Source organism: Cnephaeus nilssonii, assembly GCF_951640355.1.
Source record: "Cnephaeus nilssonii genome assembly, chromosome: 7".
Lineage (NCBI taxonomy): Eukaryota > Metazoa > Chordata > Mammalia > Chiroptera > Vespertilionidae > Cnephaeus > Cnephaeus nilssonii.
The window spans coordinates 17814481-17822197 of NC_137078.1; the positions used below are offsets into that span (position 1 = coordinate 17814481).

The 7717-nt window shown below is 40.5% G+C and overlaps 1 pseudogene across 1 annotated transcript; it reads right to left on the bottom strand.

Annotated features, from left to right (window-relative positions):
- Window positions 1-1458: 1458 nt before the first annotated feature.
- On the bottom strand, window positions 1459-4837 carry LOC307103617 (small ribosomal subunit protein eS10-like; annotated as a pseudogene). The gene is made up of 2 exons: window positions 4503-4837; window positions 1459-1609 (listed from the first exon to the last, which is right to left on the bottom strand). The product of its transcript is annotated as a small ribosomal subunit protein eS10-like (transcript).
- Between the last annotated feature and the right edge of the window lie 2880 nt (window positions 4838-7717).

Sequence of the window (7717 nt, forward strand, 5' to 3'; positions counted from 1 at the left end):
TCAGGCCAAAAAAACTGTGAACAATGCACTGCCCTGGGTAGGGGGGGAAGGTTCCTTATCACTGGCCCCAGGACAGATCATCGGATATGGCATGGGAACCCCCAACACCTGGGGGCCTTCTTATAAGTCCACGAAAGGGGGTGGAACCATATCTGCAAGACAAAGACCCCAGAAGGTTATAAAAAGTGAAGCCCTCTGCGTGTTTCTTCACTCTGATTTGGAAATTATTCCCGGAGTCCATTAGTGTTAATAAACGGGGTCCCTCCCTTTCTCTAGGAAGCGTGCTTGGTATTTCTTGGGTCTTCTGCAACAGAACAAGTACAGACTCCCACATAGGGAGAGGGAAGTGTCCCACAGAATGGACTCCCAAGTAGGGAGGGGGAAAAGTCCCACTGGGTTCCTCTTCCCAATGCCTTATAAAGGCTGCAGATCCTGGTGCCTTGATATCCCCTCTGATTGGTCACTATTCCCTTAGTTAGGTTACCATAGTAACTCCTGGGTTCAAAGGTTTTAAAGTTACTAGAAGCAGTCTCCTACCCCCCCAGCCCCCCCCTTCCTTATTGTTTTCCTATACCCTTTGGACTTTCTTCTTCTTCTGAATGAAGGGCTTCCTTCTCTTTATTTTGTAACTATGGCCTTTCTTGGCTACTTCCAGTTCCCTTGTCTTATGGAAATGTATCTGTTGCTGCCTCTTTGTCTTATGGAAATGTAACTGCACCTGGCTTCCTTGTGTTATGAAAATGTACCTTCTCCCAGTCTGCAGCCCCAAGCTTTCCATGGACCCCAATTCTAAAAAAATCCCTAAGCCTGCCTTTGTCCCCTTAAAATTCCTGCTTCACTACCTTTGGAAGAAGAACAAAAGAATGGAAGATTTTGTTTGTTTTTAGTGGCTCCTGGCATCTCAACACAGCAGGGAGTACCTGTGGAAAACCTCCAGTGGCATTATTCTTGTCACCATTTGTACAACAGTTTAACGCCAAGGTCCTACTTCTCCCTTCGGAGTCCAGCATTATCGAAAGAAAAGATTTCTTCATCAGTCTAAGATACAGAGCCATGAAGAACTGATTTAGAGATTCTGTCAACTTTCTACTCTGTGGTGTAGATACACAAGCCTTGGGATATTTTTATTCTGTTATCCAAAAGTTCTCGCCCAAGGGAGGCAGCCAGTGACAAAGGATCTCTTCTAAAGCAGCAGAGCCTAAGGTTGTCATCTCCACACTATTTGAACTACTTTACAGCACCGGTTGGGACCAGAGGCAGTCTTATTGCATTTACAAGTTCCACTTTGCTTTTGACCAAAGGCTAAAAATCTCAGAGCAGTGTGTGTGTGTGTGTGTGTGTGTGTGTGTGCACATGTGCGTGTGTGACGTGTGTAAGGAAAGAATTATTATTTTATTTATTTTTTTGTTTTGTTTTCTGACCACAAGTTTATTCAAACACAAAATAACCCGTCCAACTTTACTGAGGCGGCTGATCACGTCCACGACCAAATATGTCTCTAAACTAGAATTCGGTTGCTGACCCAGCCCTGGCCTCAGCTTTCTTGTCAGCACCAGGGGGCACAGCACTTCTTCTGTAGGTGTCTCTGTCGGCTTCCCCTCATGTAAGTCTTTTTTTTTTTAAATTTTTTTTATTGTTTAAAGTATTACATATATTAGTACATATATCTCCTTTTTTTCCCCATTGACCTTCTCCCAGTCTCCCTACCCCCTGTCACATGCCCTCATTCCACCCCCCCAGTGTCTTGTGTCCATTGGTGTGCTTATATGCATGCATACAAGTCCTTTGGTTGATCTATTTCCCTCCCTCCCCAACACTCCCCAGCTTTCCCGCTGTAATTTAACAGTCTGTTGGGTGCTTTACTGCTTCTGTATCTATCTTGTTATTCATCAGGTTATAATGTTCTTTATTTTCCATAAATGAGTGAAATCATGTGGTATTTTTCTTTCATTGCCTGGCTTATTTCACTTAGCATAATGCTCTCCAGGTCCATCCATGCTGCTGCAAATGGTAAGAATTCCTTCTTTTTTATAGCAGGATAGTATTCCATTGTGTAGATGTACCACAGTTTTCTAATCCACTCATCTGCTGATGGGCACTTAGGCTGTTTCCAAATCTTAGCTATTGTAAATTGTGCTGCTATGAACATAGGGGTTCATATATCCTTTCTGATTGGTGTTTCTAGTTTCTTGGGATATATTCCTAGAAGTGGGATTACTGGGTCAAATGGGAGCTCCATTTTTAGTTTTTTGAGGAAACTCCATACTGTTCTCCACAGTGGCTGCACCAGTCTGCATTCCCACCAGCAGTGCACAAGGGTTCCTTTTACTCCGCATCCTCTCTAGCACTTGTCGTTTGTTGATTTGTTGATGATTGCCATTCTGACAGGTGTGAGATGGTACTGGATTGTTGTTTTGATTTACATCTCTCCGATAATTAGTGACTTTGAGCATGTTTTCATGTGTCTCTTGGCCTTCCTTCTTTCTTCTTTCAAAAGGATTCTATTTAGGTCCGTTGCCCATTTTTTTATTGGATCATTTATCTTAGGTTTATTAAGTTGTATAAGTTGCCTGTAGATATTAAAGATTAAACCTTTATCAGTGATAACATTGGCAAATATGTTCTCCCCTGCAGTGGGCTTTCTTGTTGTTTTGTTGATGGTTTCTTTTGCTGTGCAAAAGCTTTTTATTTTGATGTAGTCCCATTTGTTTATTTTCTCTTTAGCTTCCATTGCCCTAGGAGCAGTATCAGTGAAGAAGTTCCTTCGGCATATGTCTGAGATTTTTCTGCCTGTGGATTCCTCTAGTATTTTCCCGTCTTATGTTTAAGTCCTTGATCCATTTTGAGTTTATTTTTGTGTATGGTGTAAGTTGGTGTCTTGTTTCATTTTTTTGCATGTATCTGTCCTATTTTCCCAACACCATTTATTGAAGTGAGTGTCTTGACTCCATTGTATGTTCATGCCTCCTTTGTCAAATATTGAGCATAGTGGTTTAGGTCGATATCTGGATTCTCTATTCTATTTCATTGGTCTATATGTCTGTTCTTGTGCCAGTACCAGGCTGTTTTGAGAACAGTGGCTTTGTAACACAGCTTGAAATCTGGTATTGAGATCCCACCTACTTTGTTCTTCTTTCTCAGGATTGCTGTGGCTATTCGAGGTCTTTTTTTATTCGATGAATTTTTGGAGAGTTCTTTCTAGGTCTGTGAAATATTCCATTGGTATTTTAATGGGGAGTGCATTGAATCTGTAGATTGCTTTGGGTAGTATGGACATTTTAATGATGTTGATTCTCCCAATCCATGAACATGGTATGTTCTTCCATCTGTTTATGTCTTCCTCTATCTCTTTTTTTCAGTGTCCTGTAGTTTTCCGTGTATAGGTCTTTTACCTCAGTTAAGTTTATTCCTAGTTATCTTAATTTTTTTGGTGTGATGGTAAATGGGATTGCTTTTTCAGTCTCTCTTTCTGTAATTTCACTATTGGTATATAGAAATGCCATAGATTTCTTGGCGTTAATTTTGCATCCTGCTACATTGACGAATTCATTTATTAAGTCTATTAGTTTTTTGATGGAGTCTTTCGTTTTTTTGTTTGTTTGTTTGTTTTTAAAATATATTTTATTGATTTTTTTACAGAGAGGAAGAGAGAGGGACAGAGAGCTAGAAACATCGATGAGAGAGAAACATCGACCAGCTGCCTCCTGCACACCCCCCACCGGGGACGTGCCCTCAACTAAGGTACATGCCCCTGACCGGAATCAAACCTGGGACCCTTGAGTCCGTAGGCCGACGCTCTATCCACTGAGCCAAACCGGTTTCAGCTCTTTCGGGTTTTTTATGTATAATATCATGTCATCTGCAAATAAGGACAGCTTTACTTCTTCTTTTCCAATTTGGATGCCTTTTATTTCTTCTTCTTGTCTAATTGCAATGGCTAATACTTCCAGTACTATGTCGAACAGGAGTGGTGAGAGTGGGCATCCCTATCTTGTTCCTGTTCTTAGGGGAAGTGGTTTTAGTTTTTGCCCATTGAGTATGATGTTAGCTGTGGGTTTATCATATATGGCTTTTGTTATGTTGAGGTATGATCCTTCTATTCCCACCTTGTTGAGAGTTTTTATCAAGAAAGGGTGTTGGATTTTGTCAAATGCTTTTTCTGCATCAATTGATATGACTATGTGATTTTTATCTCTCAATTTGTTTATGTGATGTATCACGTTTATTGATTTGCAGATATTGTACCATCCTTGCATTCCTGGGATAAATCCTACTTGATCATGGTGTATGATCTTTCTGATGTACTGCTGGATCCGATTTGCTAGAATTTTGTTGAGGATTTTGGCATCTATATTCATGAGGGATATTGGCCTGCAATTCTCTTTCATTGTGTTGTCTCTATCTAGTTTTGGTGTTAGGGTGATGCTGGCTTCATAGAAGGAGCTTGGAAGTGTTCCTTCCTCTGGAATTTTTTGGACCCTCATGTAAGTCTTGCAGGTCACTTGCCCTTAAGACATTTGGGCCTTGGGAGGCCAGTCTCAGACTGGCTGCGGTGCAACATAGTGGGCACGATCTCGGGGGGCAGGTGGAGATAATCGCAGAGATACTGGATGCCCTCGTTGGTAAGGTACCAGTCGAAGTGTCTCCAGGAAAACTGTTCCTTCACGTAGCCCCGTGATTTGAGAGACTGCATGGCCTTCATGACATGAAGATTGGGCACATTCTTGTCTGCCAGCTCAGGGTGTTTAGGCATGTGCACATCCTTCTTGGCCACCATAACCCCCTCCTTAAAGAGGAGTTTGTAAATAGCAATCCAGTTCTTCTTGGTCATCAACATTGTGACAGCTTCTTCGTCCCGGGCCTGCGCTAGAAAAACAGGAAAGAATTATTGAACTTGGTGAGAATACCCCAAAAGAAAACACTCCAGATAGTTTGCAAAGCTGTTTGCCGTAAAAGAGCAAACATTTTAATAAATATGTTTTTGATACGGAATTTTTGAACTGGAACCCAGATTCTTTGTCTGTTGGAGTCAAAGAATGAATCCACGGACAGAAGGTGGTATAGCAAAGATGGACATTTATTGAAGAACAGGTACAGAGTCCCACCTAGGGAAAGGGAAAGATTCTCACAGCACAGACTCCCATGTAGGGAGGGGAAAGAGTCCCACTGACTTCCTGTTTCCATGGTTTATAAAGGCTGCAGTTCCTGTGCCCTGATATCCCCTCTGATTGGTCAATATTCCCTTTAGAATTGGTTACTATAGTGACTTCTAAGGCCCTTCTCCCTGGTTGTCCTCCAATTCCCTCTGGGCTTTCTTCCTCCTTCTTTATTTTATAAATATGGATCTTTTTTGGCTACTTCCAGTTCCCTTGTCTTATGGAAATGTAACTGCAACTGCGCCTGGTTTCCTTGTGTTATGGAAATGTACCTTCTCCCAGTCTGTAGCCCTGTGTTTTTTCAAGGACCCCAACTCTAAAAATTCCTTAGCATGCCTATATTCACCTAAAATTCCTGTTTCATTTTGATCAAGTGTTCCCTTCAGATTCTGAAGTTTTCAAACTAAATCATTCTGGTGTTGTGAGCAAAGAAATGAACCTATGTCATGAATGTATGTCAAAAGTCAGCGATGTATGTCTGAAGACACCCACTCTAGTGAAGGGGACTAACATTTGTATAATAGATGGAAGGAAAGACTCTAGTGGCAAAAGAACAAGGGATGATTTCTTGCTCTTCTCCTAGCATAACCCTCAAACCAGAAGCTTATTCCAGTGGAATTTTCCAGTGGAGAAATGTTAGGAGGAGTGATCACTAGGGGGAAAGGGTGTGATGGATAGGTTAAATATTACTTTGCAGAAATAATTCTTCTGTGCCACATAAAGCCAAGGCTCTGATAAGCACCATAATTGTCATGGCATCAACTCACATGCCCATCTCTTAACCTATCCCAGCTCTCCTTAGCTTCAAACCTTACAACATTTTTATTCTGTGTGGTTTGATCTCACCCTCAGACCTGACACCTGAGACAGTTATTTGTCTTTGACCTTATACCCACTCCTTTTAAGTATGGTTCAAGCTCAACAGCTTTCATTCTGCTTCCTGGGTAAAGGGCTCACTTATTCTGAGCCAGGTCTTGGTAACCATCAAAAATGCATCGTCATTTGGTTTGTTCCAGTTATTAGTGTAGAATCTAAACAAAAGCCTTAGTACGTGGTAGGAGCAAACTTTCAACAAGGGCATTTAGGTTCTGCCGCATTTTCTTATTATACATATTTTTCAGTTGTCACAATGAGTTCACCAATTCATTCTTTCTTGATAATCTTTGGTCTTCAAATATTTATATAGCCTGTTTTTCAGACAGGGTTGTACATTAAAATTTTATTGAGCCTAACAATATTTGTACAAAGATGTTTTCTCCTTCATTAAAGTCTTTACCATATTCTCAGTAAGCTATGACTCCTTGGCTGAGGTGCAATAAACTGTGGGGGCTCCTAGAAAATTGTTTCTCATTAAATCATCATTTTCTTTGGACCAACAACCCAGTTTAGCTCCCTGAAGACCCCCTTCCTTTCTTCTACTTCTGCATCTCTGCAAAAGCTGCACCCCCACCATTTCTCTCTACACTTGCCATGTCTGTTATTTCCCCTTTGCCTATTCAGAACCTTCTCAACTTCAAAAGTCAGGAAAGCCAGGTCTTCCTTCCTTTTTCCTTGAGTGATTTGTCCTCGGAATTCCTACAGTTTTCAAGCTGATCCACATCATCATATGCAAGTTATTGTTTTCTATTGTTTCAGTATATATCTTATCTCCCTAACTAAATCTTAAGCTCCCTGAAGGTAAGGATTGGGTCTTTTTAAAACATCCTCTCTAGTAACTGATATTGTATCATACATACAATATTAAACAGTAAAATATCATCAGTACAAAGTCCTGGTTTGGGGGACAGGATTAAAGCCATAACAAATCTAGTTTTAGGCAAAAGTATGCAATTGGTATATTTATGCATTTTGAAGCCTGTTAAAAATATAAATCCAGAAAGTAGCGAGCCAATTTTGGTATTCTCGGTAAAACACACTTAGGAAGGAGAAAATTCCTCACAAGAATTGTGAAGAGTTTAGCAAACAGGCATTGGTGTATTGAATGCTGCCAACCCAGTTTGTTGCTCAGCAAAATGCCTATAAATAAGGCAGCACTGAGGAGAAGAGTTAGAGATAAAGTGGGCAATGAGGTGGAAGGAGGCGCAGCTGTTTCTTTTCATTCATTCATTGAATTCTCTGTAAATATTGGTACGGCTTGCAAAGTGCTAAACAGAATTTCTGTAAATTAAAATGACTGCTCATGTCTTGGCAAGAACATCAGCGGCCTGAGTGTCGGGCAAAGCAGACAATGACATCATACACTATGTGAGCTTTCCCTCTGGCTCCCCCCTCCCCCACCACCCAATACTCCCAATTCATTTGCTCAGTAATATTCAAATATATATATATTTAAATGAGCCAAGTCTTTTAATCAGAAGGTATTCAAGGATTATTTTACAATCATTTTTCTGAAACTTTCATTTGCCACATGAATCAGGATTTGTTTACTTTACACTTTTATTTTAAGAAGTGTTTTGGGTTTTTTTGCACAAAATTTCCAAATAAACAAATGTCTTAAAAAAAAAACAAACTAAAAGGGCACATCAGAGTTTTAGTGGTGTCTTTCTTGGATCTGCATATTT